The sequence below is a fragment of the Ricinus communis genome, chromosome 9 (genome assembly GCF_019578655.1).
Source record: "Ricinus communis isolate WT05 ecotype wild-type chromosome 9, ASM1957865v1, whole genome shotgun sequence".
In the NCBI taxonomy this organism is placed as follows: domain Eukaryota; kingdom Viridiplantae; phylum Streptophyta; class Magnoliopsida; order Malpighiales; family Euphorbiaceae; genus Ricinus; species Ricinus communis.
The window spans coordinates 27504779-27517844 of NC_063264.1; the positions used below are offsets into that span (position 1 = coordinate 27504779).

Genomic DNA, 13066 nt, shown 5'->3' on the forward strand with positions numbered 1-13066 from the left:
AAAACATATATTTGACTCCTTGATTTTTATTATTTTTGGCAATTACCTCTTATACTTTTATTTATTTGTATTGAGTTCTTATACTTTTATTTTTGTTAATATTAGGTCATTTTATAATAGTAAGTTAGTGCGTATAATATTCACTCCGTTAAAGAGACTATGATTGAATTTTTGAGTTTTTCGTATTAAATTCTTTTATACATTTTGCTCACTACAAGAAATACTGAAATTAGCAACATCGATTTTTACTGCTAAAAGTACAAAAAATATTATTATAAGTATATAGTAACAAAAATAAGAATTGTGGTATATTGCTACAAAAAAGACATTGTCTTAAGTAATTTGCAAATAAAATTTCAATTGTTTCCAAAAGAGTAATATTAGTAACAATAAATGTTAGTGCCGATATTTTGAAATTAATAGTAAAATTTTATTATTGTCAAAATATTATTTTTGACAACATCTATTTTTGCTGCCAAAAGTATAGCATTAGCAATAAAAATATCATTTTGTTACCAAAAGTTGAATATTAATAGCAACTAGTTTTGTTGCCAAAAGATATCATTGGCAATAAAAATGTTGTTTTGTCTATATCATCAACAATTAATTTTGTTGTTGAAAGATTAAAATTTGCAATAAAGTGATTATTGGCAGCAAATCAATCCAACTTCATGTATTTATTTTTAATAAAACTTCACGCATGGTTAAATAAATTCATACATTAATACAACTTTAAGTCAAAAAATTTGATCTTTTATTATTAAAGAAAATGTAAGAATTATAATAATATTTCTTTGTCAATTAAAGAACATAGCAAAATTACAGCAACAAAAATAAAGGAGACAATAAAAAGAAAATTACTACTAAATACTTTAAGTATCCCTCCTTGTGACCTTAGAGTTCTTTTACCATTCCATATGTGCTAGTACCTGTTTATAGAGTATTTATTAATATTCTTGGAGTCATTTTACCATATTATACTAATCTGTAAAATACAGTATTAGAATTATTATTGTTAAATTAAACTCACCATATTATGCTAAGTTTATTATAGAATAATACATTTAGTAAATTGATAATTATAGAATAGTACTAACACTATCATGTATTGTATAATAGAAGTATTAAAAAGAATTTTTAGTTGTAATGTGCTAAGTAATGCCCTCTAATGATAAATAAATGACCATATACATTATTAGAGATGTCAATTTTATTAAATAAACTAATTACACGTAGAATACCTTGGAAAGAAAAAAGATGTAAGAAAGTATGTCGCTGAAGTATCTATTCTTGATAACTCAAGTAAATTAATATCAAAATAAGATAGCAAACTAGATTTTTAGATAAGACAACATACAAGTTAAAATTTAAAAGAAAACAAATGAGACATCATCATCAATATTTAGTCATCTTAACCATCAAACTAGTTAAATAATTAACGCATCATCTATCATTTCATCAAACACTTCCATATTGTCAAATAAGACTTCATGATACGCGTCTGTATGCTAATTACCATCAACCAATTTTGTTCTTTAATCACAATATTTTCATTATTATAAGAACCTCCAATACCATCTCTACACAAAAACATACAAGTCATTGTGATCAAATATACTATTATAAGGTTTAGTAGTTGCCAACTTATTGTCTTGATATGATTATGTTCTTCAGTATCCACAAACTTAGATGATATATCATAGTAGTTTAATTTCGAGGCTTTAGTAGTTTTGAGGCTTTACTTTTACTACTAAATGCCAATTAGGATTTAGAACATCCTTCATATAATAAACCTGATTTGTTTGACATGCTAGGAGAAATGGTTCATTAGTGTTAAATTTATGCGTCATATTAATCTTAATGAAGCCATATATGTCCTTCTTATATTCATTAGTTTGATTCTTTTTCTCTAGGAAGAATATCAAACCAATCATCTTTGAACAATATAGGAGGAATATTAAACCAATCACTTTTGAATAATACGACCTGATTACCAAAATCATATTGCAACTCCATAATTTTATAAGTATACCATAAGACTCCAATTTTTCAGTTGATTCATTATCCTTAACAATGATTATGCTATTTAGTATTTTTAAATATCACTTTTGTTCTCTTGTATAAAAATTGTACCCATTGATAAAGTAGCTTTATATCAACAAACTCACATATTTGATCCTCGAGCTAATGATAAAATCATTCACCTCTACATTTCCTTCATATTAATTCATAATTTGTAATATACTATAAGAATCTTGTCATATTGCACTCACATGGCTTTCAAACTAGTGAGAAAATTGCTCCTTATGCTTTTGATCCACATTTCTTGGATCAACTAAAGTAAGTTCTTCCTTGTGTTTTCTACACAAACAATAAGTATGTTATTATATTTCTATCTTATACAGAAATAAATAATATCACATTTAATAGATAAATACGTACTTCATCCATGACAAGACTTCATTGCAATTTTGAAGCACATAATTTTTTACTTGACTCTATTTTTGCATATCAAGCACCTCTGAATCATTTGCATTAAAGATTGGCCATTTAACGTAAAAATGGATATTGTTTTGCAACTAGTATAATCACCATTAAAACTACGTTCAAGATAATTTAGTCTTGTCTCCACATCATGCAAATACCAAGAGCAAGATGTCATACATTCCTTAGCAAGATAACTTTCAGCTATTGAACCTTCTCGATAGGTTTTATTTTTCTCATAACCTTTTTATATCATGCAAACGTCAATAAAAAACTTTATAAACTTAGAAAAGGACTAATTAGAACATAAGACTATTATAAGTATATAATAGAGTTATATAACTAATCTTTCTATAAAGTACATCCATTTGTATTGCACTGGTTTTGCTATTTTTTCTTCATAAGCAAGATGGACTAACAAATACACCATGATATTGAAGATACGGTGGGAATACCTTTTCTAACTTGCAATGTAAAATTATAATTTGAGAATCAAGCCGCTCTAAATCCTTCAACTTAAGTTCTTTATAATATAACTGTCCAAAGAAAAAGCTTTATTTTATTAAAGGCTTAGAAACCTCTTTTAGTAAAAGATCTTGTATGAAAAGTGGAGATAATATTTAAAAAATAATATAATAATCATGACTTTTTAGTCCATAAATCTTGCACTCATTAACATTTACACATCGAGCAATATTCGAGGCATGACCATCAAACACTTTCACCTCTTTTTAAAATTGACGGAAGATCTTTTATTCTTCTGAAGATAACGTGTAGCAAGTTGGAGGCAATAAAAGCTTTTCTCTTGACTTTTGCAGTTGAAATTCTTTTCTCTCATTTTTATAATTAGAATATCAAGGTGAGCATTTATATCGTCTTTTGTCTTCCCATCTACATTCACCAATGTACTTAATATGCCTTCATATATGTTCTTTTCAATGTGCATGACATCTAAATTATGTCATAATAAAAGAGTTTTTCAATAAAAAAGTTAGAAAAAGACACTTTTTTCTGATTATCAACTATATATTCATCTATTTTTCTCTTTCTTATAATCTTTCCAAATGTAACTTGATCAAAACTCTCAAATTGCTTAAGAATACCATCCCTAGTTAAAGGCTTTAGTTTTTCTCTAGCTTTATCCCATTTTCTCTTATTTGTATCTTTTCCAAATGTTGTTTTATCAAAGTATTATTTCTTTCACCATGCATGCTTACTTGGTAAAAACCGCCAATGGCCTATGTAGCATTGTTTTCTTCCATGCTTTAACTAATAAGACTAAGTGAGATAATGACAACAAGGACATACCAATTCTCTTTTCGTACTCCATTGGGACATGACACCATATACTAGAAAGTCATTAATAATCTATAAAATAACAACACACAAATTAAAATTCTGATTTAAAAAGACATCATAAGTCTCAACCCCATGCTCTGATACCAAATGATAAGAAATCACATGTTAGTAAATATACACCTCAATAAGTGATAAACTTATGATACATATGGAATGCAAGAAAACATACTCCAATCAAGATAATTCTTAAATCCAAGGATCCCACAAAAGAAGTTTATGAAACTAATTTAATTGTTATTAATTAATAGTGAAATTAGCACTTGATTTCAATCCCAACGCCACTAACCAAAATGGATTTGATAAATATTAAATGAAAAAACAAGGTTTGGTTAAAGAATGTTGATACACTCATTTTATGCATAGTAATTTAGTACTTTGTATGGCTAACTATGAAAATTCTAATGGTGATTTGAGTGAGATTATCATGAATTTTATTCACTTGATTGAGTTATTTGTAATTTCAGGTAATTTTAGTAAAAGAGAGGACTTTTGAGTTTAATTAAGCAAGTTAAGGAAGATTGGAAGGTCTAGAAGCAAAAAGGAGCATATTGGAAACACATAAAAAAAATAGAGCTTCTACGAGATTGCGACTCTCCTAGCTAGGTCGTGCGAAAGGTGTGAAGAAGAAACTTATGACTGTGAGCGCGAAACTCCCCACGGGTATGGGGGTGCTGATTTCAGCATCCGATTTGTAGTCTTATTTTATGTATTTCTAGTTTTTAGGTCTTTTAGTAGCCTAGGGCTATATAAATATTAAAGGTTTTTTTTAGAGATTCGAGGGTTAGGAAACAAGTTTTTAGAGTTAGAAAAAGTGGATAGAGGCAAGGATTGAAGAAGATTCAAATATCAAGATTGAAGGAATTCCATCAAGATCCAAAAGTTTTTTCTTCCCTTCTTATTTTACTTTATTATTTTTATATTCAATGAATTTATTTAATTTTTTTAGTTTCAATTATATTATGAGTAACTAAGTTTATTCTCTGAAATTTGGTGGAAATCCATTAACCTTATTCTATGATTTGATTTAGTAATATTCCTTGATTCTTAGTTTAATTGTTTTAACTTAATATTCTTGTACTTTATGTTATTGTGAACATAAAAGTATAATATTTGCAATAGATCTAGGTATTAAGCAAAGTAATGATAGTTGAGGTTTGGTATTAGTTTAAAAAATATTAAATAAGGACTATTAAGACTTAGACATAAAGTTTTGGTTCTTGAGATTTGCTTTAATTTATCATAGAACTTAATGAATTCAGATTAATAGAATTAACCACGACAATAGGTAAGGAATTAATATGAATATGGTGGATATAATTTAAAAGAATATATTTGCTAATTTGGAGTAGATTATCTTCAAGATCAATTAAGCTAGATTCAACTAATAGTTAATCAAATTATAGAAGGGTTAGTATAGTAGAAACTTAGTTCCATATTTTTATTAATTTGATTCTTTTATTACTATTTTTAGTTTTGATTTTAATTATTTTTCAATTCAACCTAAACTATTTTAATCTAGTTAGTATAAAGCTATATAATATATTGTAACGATCTGGAACCAGATCACATGAGATATTGTTTGCTTTGGCCCCCATTGGCCTCACGATTTTGTCCCTTTGGCGGGTTCGAGAACTTCCATGGAGGTCATCCGTTCTGAAATTTCTCTAAACTAAGCACATTTAACTTTGAAGTTCCTATAAATCCATAGCCAAACAATCAAAAAACACCTCATATGATTAGTTCCAACTTTTTACATATATCTTATCAACCATTCCTATCCTAATTTCGATATGCAATTTAATTCATTCGTGTTGGAAACAATATTCAAATCCCACAAATTATGGAATAATCAAATAGGAAGTAGAATCATTGTATATTCTTGCTTGTTTTAGTTGCTGCCTAATTTAGGGGATTTAGTTTCTAAGAGTAGCAGATATTGTAAATAAATTAGGTGTATTCTTTTTTCTTATATATAGACTATGTAATTCAGCAGAAACATACGAAAAATATAGTTTTTTCTTCCTGTTGTGTGTTTTGTTTAATTCGTGTACCCCCGTACCTTAGAGTGTTGTCATCCTAGAAGCCTGCTTAGAAGCTGCTCCTTATCCAAGCATCCTATCCTTGTCTCGATATCCACTTTTCACCCTCGTCGGACCGCTTCTCTAGGCAAGGTTGTCACATGCCCACCAGCTTCCGCCTGGTTTGTCATCAAATCACACATCTACTAGAGGGGTACTGCTCTGATACCATTTGTGACGATCCAAAACCATATCACATGAGATATTGCTTGCTTTGGCCCCCACTAGCCTCACGGTTTTATCCTTGCGGGTTCAAGAACTTCCCAAGAGGTCATCCATCCTGAAATTTCTTTGAACTAAGCACGTTTTACTTTGGAGTTCCTATAATTCCACAATCAAACAACTAAAAAGCGCCTCATGTGATTAGTTCCAACTCTTTACATATATGTTATTAATCATTACCGACCATTTTGATGTGCAATTCGATTCATTCATGTACTCCCGTGCCTTAGAGTACTGTCATCCTAGAAATCTGCTAGAAGCCACTCCTTGTCCAGGCATCCTATCCTTGCCTCGGCGTCCACTTCCCTTCCTCGTCGAACCGCTTCTCTAGGCCAGACTGTCACATATATTTTGGTATTAAGTGCTACAAAATGTGGGATGATAATCTGGATTCATTCCTACATTATTATTATGATAATTATACACTTGTAGAAATTACCACAACAAGCTTTTGGCGTCATTGCCGGAGAATAATTTTTAGTATCTTCATCAATTATAATTATAGTTTGTATTCCTAGATTGTTTTCTTTTAGTTACTAAATTATTTTAAGTTTTCTTGTTATAGGTACTTCATCTAGTGCATGCAAAGTAGTAGAGCACAACCTCTATTGGAGTTCGATCCTGAACTTGAAAAACTATTAAAAATATAAGAAATGACAATAAAAGATGGTTGATAATAATGAGAAAAAGTATTTCCTCGAATTCAAGGACAATAAGCTAACCCACCTACACAACTGACTTTGAGGCAATATGGCATGACTAATCCTAATAGACTATAGTTAAGTATTGTTCGTCCTTCCATCAACAACAACAACTTTGAGATCAAATCATCAACAATTCAAATGCTTCAGAAAAAGCAATTTAAAAGGAGACTCGCTAAACACCTAATTGCACATATTAATGATTTTCTGGAGAAGTGTGAGACCTTAAAGATTAGTGGGGCGAGCAATGATGCCATAGGACTTAGAGCATTTCCTTTTACTCTCATAGGAGCTGCTGAGTCTTGGTTAACTTCTAGTGCGACAAATACTTTCACCACATAGGATGAGTTATCTCAAGCTTTTCTTACAAGATATTTTTTCTTGTTAAAACAACATAAATTAGACAACAAATTGCTAGTTGCTACCAAAAGAATGATGAGTCACTTTATGAAGCTTGCAAAAGGTTTAAGGAGTTACAAAGGAGGTGCCCTCATTATGGTTTTGCTAATTGGATGTTGGTCCAAATATTCTATAATGGAGATTTACAAACAGTGAGGATTGCACTACATGCAGTTGTAAGAGGTGATTTATTAATGAATACCACTAATGATGTCCTATAATTGATTGAGATGATGACGTCTAATAACCATTAATGGAACAACGAGAAAGGGTGATCAAGAAAGGTTGTAGAAATTCATGACATAGATGGGATTAGCATATTAAATGCTAAGCTGGATGTATTAACAAATAGGATGAATAAGATGAATGTTAATATTATTTCTACTGAAGTTGTGAGTTTTGACCTATGTGGAGGAGGTCATTCCTATATGGAGTGTCAATTAGGAGGAGCTATAATTTAAGAGCACGTCAAGTATGTGGGCAACTTTCAAAAGACAATCAACCCACAATATAATCCATACTCTAATACTTACAATCTGGCATGGAAAAACCATCTAAATTTCTCTTGATGGGATCAAAGCAATAACATAAAGTCAATTTTTTCATCAAGCTTTCAAGATAGACAACAAGACTTTGTACCTCAATAAATACCTCAAGAGAAAAAGCAACCTTTAGAGGACAATTTCTAATCTTGCTAAGGCTCCTCAAGAATACATAATGGAAACTAGAACTCGATTTAGCAATCAACAAGCTTTCATTAAGAATCTAGAGATGCAAGTAGGACAGCTGGCAAGCATCAAGGGTTTTAGACAATACGGAGTTTTGCCAAGTAACGTGGAGATTAACCTAAAAGAGCAATACAATGTGATTACTTTGATAAATAGGACATCAAATGATATTGGAGTAAATGATGATTTGTCACCTAGAAAAGTTGATGATCAAGTGATAGATGAAAGCTAACAACCAATACTCAACAAAGAGGAGAAACATTATGCCTAAAGTAAGGAAGGTCCAGAACCATGAGTAAATCCTTGCTGCCAATACCTTTTCCACAACGATTACAAAAGCATAAGAAAGGTAAGTGATTTGAGAAGTTCAAAGAGATCTTTAAGTTCACATCATTATGCCTTTTACTAATATTTTGGATCAATTTTTAACATATATGAAGCTCCTAAAAGAAATCTTATCAATGAAAAGGAACTTAGAAGAGCTAAAGACTGTTGCACTTACTAAAAAATATAGTGCTATGATTCAAAACAAGCTTCCACCAAAACTTAAGAATCCATGGAGTTTTTCTATCCTTATCACTATGGGAAATACTTATTTTAGTACAGTTTTTGTGATTTTGGTACTAGTATAAGTTTAATGCCATTGTCTATTTACTGGAGATTAAAACTTATTCATCTCATGCTGAATTTGATTTCTTTACAATTGGCAGATCGGTTGATCACATATCCAACATGCATGATTGAAAATGTGTTAAACAAAGTAGGCAAGTTTGTAGTGCTTAATAATTTTATAGTGTTAGATATGGAAGAAGATAGCTCTCTTATTTTGGAAAGACCTTTCTTTGGCAACTGTTAGAGTTGTTGTTGACGTTAAAAAAAAGTACATTAACTCTATCAATTAGAGATGAGGTAGTGCAAACTAATATCAAAGAGGCTGCAAAAAGATCTATCTATTATGGATAATTGTTGTAGAATTGATGTCTTTGATTATGACCATAAGCTAATAAATCTTGAGAGGAAGAAAAATAAAAGGAGAGTTAATTTTAAGGAATTTCAAAAAATTACTAGCAAGGTATGGAGGAAGAAGTTGAAAGAACCACCTTGAAGAGAAAAAGAGGGAGTGAAGTCAAACTATTGACTATAACTAAGTACTTCTTGGGAGGCAACCCAAGTTTAGAATATAAATTTTATATTTTTTAAATTAATTTTAACTTTATTTTAATTATGGAATTGTAGTATTTGTTTTGTAAAAATTAAAGAGGAGGTAAGAGGGACCACTTGAGCACACAAATCACAATAACCTTCATGTTATTATCTCAGGAAATTTACGAGAAAAAGGAAGAAAAAAGCACAAGAAATGCAACATAGATAAGCATGTCAGCTCCGCTAGGTCGCACAATGTCCCGTGAGGTTGCGGGAGACGCTCGCCCAACAAGCTTTGCCGCGCTCGCATGAATCTCTATAAGGTCACAGAAGGGAGACAATATAAAGGAACATCTTGCGGGTCACAAGGAGCAAAAATTCTAGATTTTTAAATAAAAAAATAATATTATGTTTTACTAAATCATACCCGATAAACACAACACATACAACAAAAATCTTTTTGTTTCCCTCTTTCTCTCTTTTCTTCCTCCTCCCATCATACCCATTTAACCTCTTTCAAATTTCTTAAACCTCTATCTTCAATTCTTTAAATTTTGTTTATATATTAAAAGTCTTGTTTTACTTAATTATTAGTATTCTTTTTAATTTATATGACGTGTCAATAATAGAATTTAATATATGTGTTTAGTTTTGTTTGTGAGAAATTTTATAAGTTATAACTTTTTAAAGATGTGGGATAGAATGAAGTATAAGTTGGATTAGCGCAAATATAAGAAAGTTTCCTACTTTTAATGTACTTTTCATATTACTTTGTTTGCCATTAGGGACAATGTCTAACTTTAATGTGAGGGAGGGAGTCAAAGCTGTATTATTTAATTTTTGATGTTTTTTGTGTGTTTTTAGTTTAATGTCTTTTATTCGAATTATTTTTATTAAATTTTCTTGAAATTCTATGATGAATATATTGTAATTGACTTTTGATTAAGGGGGTAGGAATAGTTTTTCCATCATTTGTGTAGCATTTAAGTTTCTAACTGATGCAATAAAGACAAGAATTACAAATGATCCTTTAAGCTTTCAAGGAGGTCCAATGACAAGATCCAAGTCCAAAAGGATGCAAGAAGCTTTGTTGGGCTTAATTAAAGACATTTGGAGTGTTCAAAAATAACAAGACTCAGCCCAAGATTTAAGATTGCAAAAAGGATCCAAAATCATCAATTTAGTGCAATAAGTTTGGGCTGAACTCATAGGTCCAATAAGATTCATTTGAAGCCTTTTTATTGTCATTTTTATTAGGTTTTTCTTAAGTTATAGTGTGATTAGTTGTCTTTTAGAGTTACAAAATGGATGCACATAATTAGTTGTCATTTGGGAGTTACAAAATGAATGACATCAATGTAAAAACAACCACTTTTAATAAGTTTTAAGGGGAATTAAAGGAAAAAATGTGGGGAAACTCAAAAGACATCCCTTTAAGTTTCTTTGTCTTGTTTTGGCTATAAATATCAAAGCCAAATCCATTTGTAAATATAGACTTTTGAATGATAATCTTTGTTTGCTCTTTGTGAGTGTTTTTGCTTAAGTTCTTGCATGAACTTTGAACTTATCAAACTATTTTTAGTTTGTGGTATTCTCTAATTAAAATCTTGTGTTTGATTCATAACTTATCAAATCATACTTGGTTTGTGGCGTTTGGAGTTGAATTCAAGTGCTAGTTTCATTGTTGGAACTAGTTTTTCCTAACTTCACTTGAGGAGATCCTTGGGTTTTGGAATCATCTTGATTGGAGGGTGTTTTCTTGCATTCCATATGTACTATAACTCATTATTTATTGGGGTGTGTGGTTGCTAAGATGATGATATCATTAACTATTACACATAAGCCCTTAGCATGTTTAACATGAATAGTTGAGGAGATTACAGGTTATTATTTTATTGATTATTTTGGGAAATTGATTGTTGTTGTCTACTTATATTTATAATTGATCTATTGAAATGAAATGAGATTCTTGAGTGAAGTTTCTACTCCATTAGGATTTAGTCACTTAGTAACTGAGGGTCTTTATCACAATGTTGATCTTCGTGTCAAACGATGATTGAGTATTATGAGCAAGTATAGCTTTCTTAGTATGTTATATGCTAAGTAACCGGATGCTTTCACCACAAGTGTTAATACTCATGTTGAAAAGCTATGAACAACTAAAGAAAAGGAAGTATACTCATTCATAGTACAATAAAGAAATATTCAAAAGGATGAAAGCAAGAAAAAAAGAAAGAAACAATGTGCAAAAATTGAGGGGTGTGAGTAGATGATAACATTGAAGGCCTATACAATTGTGTAAAATGATTTCATAGGTAGATGAATCAATTATTTGTGTTGATATGCTTTAAGGTCTCTCACACACATTTTGAGCTAAATTGAAATGCTACACTTGATTTGAATAATTACTTCCACTTTTCTTGCTCAATTGTTAGTTAGAAATTATGAGATTGTTATTCTTGAAATTTAATTGAGAAATAATTGTGAGTAATATTTAGAATTGCTTTTATTCTATTTTCGTTGTTAGTTGTTACTTGAGGACAAGTAACAAGCCAAGTATGGAGGAATTTGAACAAAATTAACTCAAATTAACAACTATAAAGTTTTGAAAGGAATGTTTATGAATTTGGATACTACCTTAGCAATTGGTGTTAGTTGTTGCACAAGAGTTGAGGCATTGAAGGGAAGATCTTGTTTATCCTTCAAACTACTTGCTATGGAGATATCAAGAAATTTAAAAAAGAGAGAACTTAATTGATTTGATAGTAATAAAATAACAATATAATTCAAGTAGAGTAAGAGACAACTTATCAATCAAATGCATTCCTTATATTCATAAAAGAGTTAGAAGAGCCTAATTGAGAATGAAGTCATAAACCTTATCCTTGATAGATTTGATAGGGAGGGGAATATGTAATGGCACAAGAAATTGAAAAATAAATATTTAATTAAATACTTTAATACACCACCTTACCACCTTAATGATACTTTAATACACCTATTGTCACGACCCCACCCGTGGGCCCGTGACCGGCACTAGGGAATGGGTAGGCGTAAGGCCACCGAAACCTGTAGTAAGCCTGACACTCACTGACTTAAACAAATCTCATCTCAAATTAATATTATTAAAGCCACAAATTATCTTAAATGCTACATTTTACATAATTTAATCGGTCTGCCAGAAGAACTAGGCGAGACCTGAAACTCAGAAAATTTACAACTGATACATCTACTATTACTACTGCGGAGAATCTAAGATTTACCAATTTACATACCAAATCAAATACATCACCCGATGATGAAGGAGTCGGGTTACAGAATAAGAGTCGCGAGAGGACTAACAGTCACGAATCTGAAAAAAATAAATGGAGACTGTCAGTCTCGAGAGTGAGTTAAAATCATATATCTAAAATAATTTCAAATATCTCAAAGTCACCTTATTTAATTTTAGAACAATTAATAAATCACGCGAACCATACGTGTCATGTTAAAACATATGTGTCATGCCATGCTTAAACAAAAATTATTCACATACAACGGGACGGAGTACTTCAGTATAACCCTAATCCCAACTCTAACATCTCGATTTATTTCAACACTTATGTCTCAACTAACCTCAACTCTAACATCTCAAACCTCTCATTCCAACAGGACTGGCGCCCAGAGAGCAAAGCTCGACCAGGGACCTTACCTCCAGTCCGGTCACTTAACTCTCAGCCTTAGCCTTTCGGCTCTCTTATCCAATAAGACTGGCGCCCAGAGAGCATAGCTCGACCAGGGACCTTATCTCCAGTCTGGTCACTTAAATTTCCAAATAAGCCGGCGCCCAGAGAGCAATGCTTGACCAGGGACCTTTACTCCGGCAACCACACTCTACTAAGCCTAGAGAGCGATGCTCGACTGTAGGCAGTCCTAATCTTTCTTTCTCAAAATTTTTACCTTTTTACCATTT

At 31.0% G+C, this 13066-nt stretch overlaps 1 non-coding gene across 1 annotated transcript; it reads right to left on the minus strand.

Annotated features, from left to right (window-relative positions):
* Nucleotides 1–7240: 7240 nt before the first annotated feature.
* LOC112536328 lies at nucleotides 7241–7346 on the minus strand. The gene has a single exon (XR_003080369.1). It is a non-coding gene; the product is annotated as a small nucleolar RNA R71 (small nucleolar RNA).
* Nucleotides 7347–13066: the final 5720 nt, after the last annotated feature.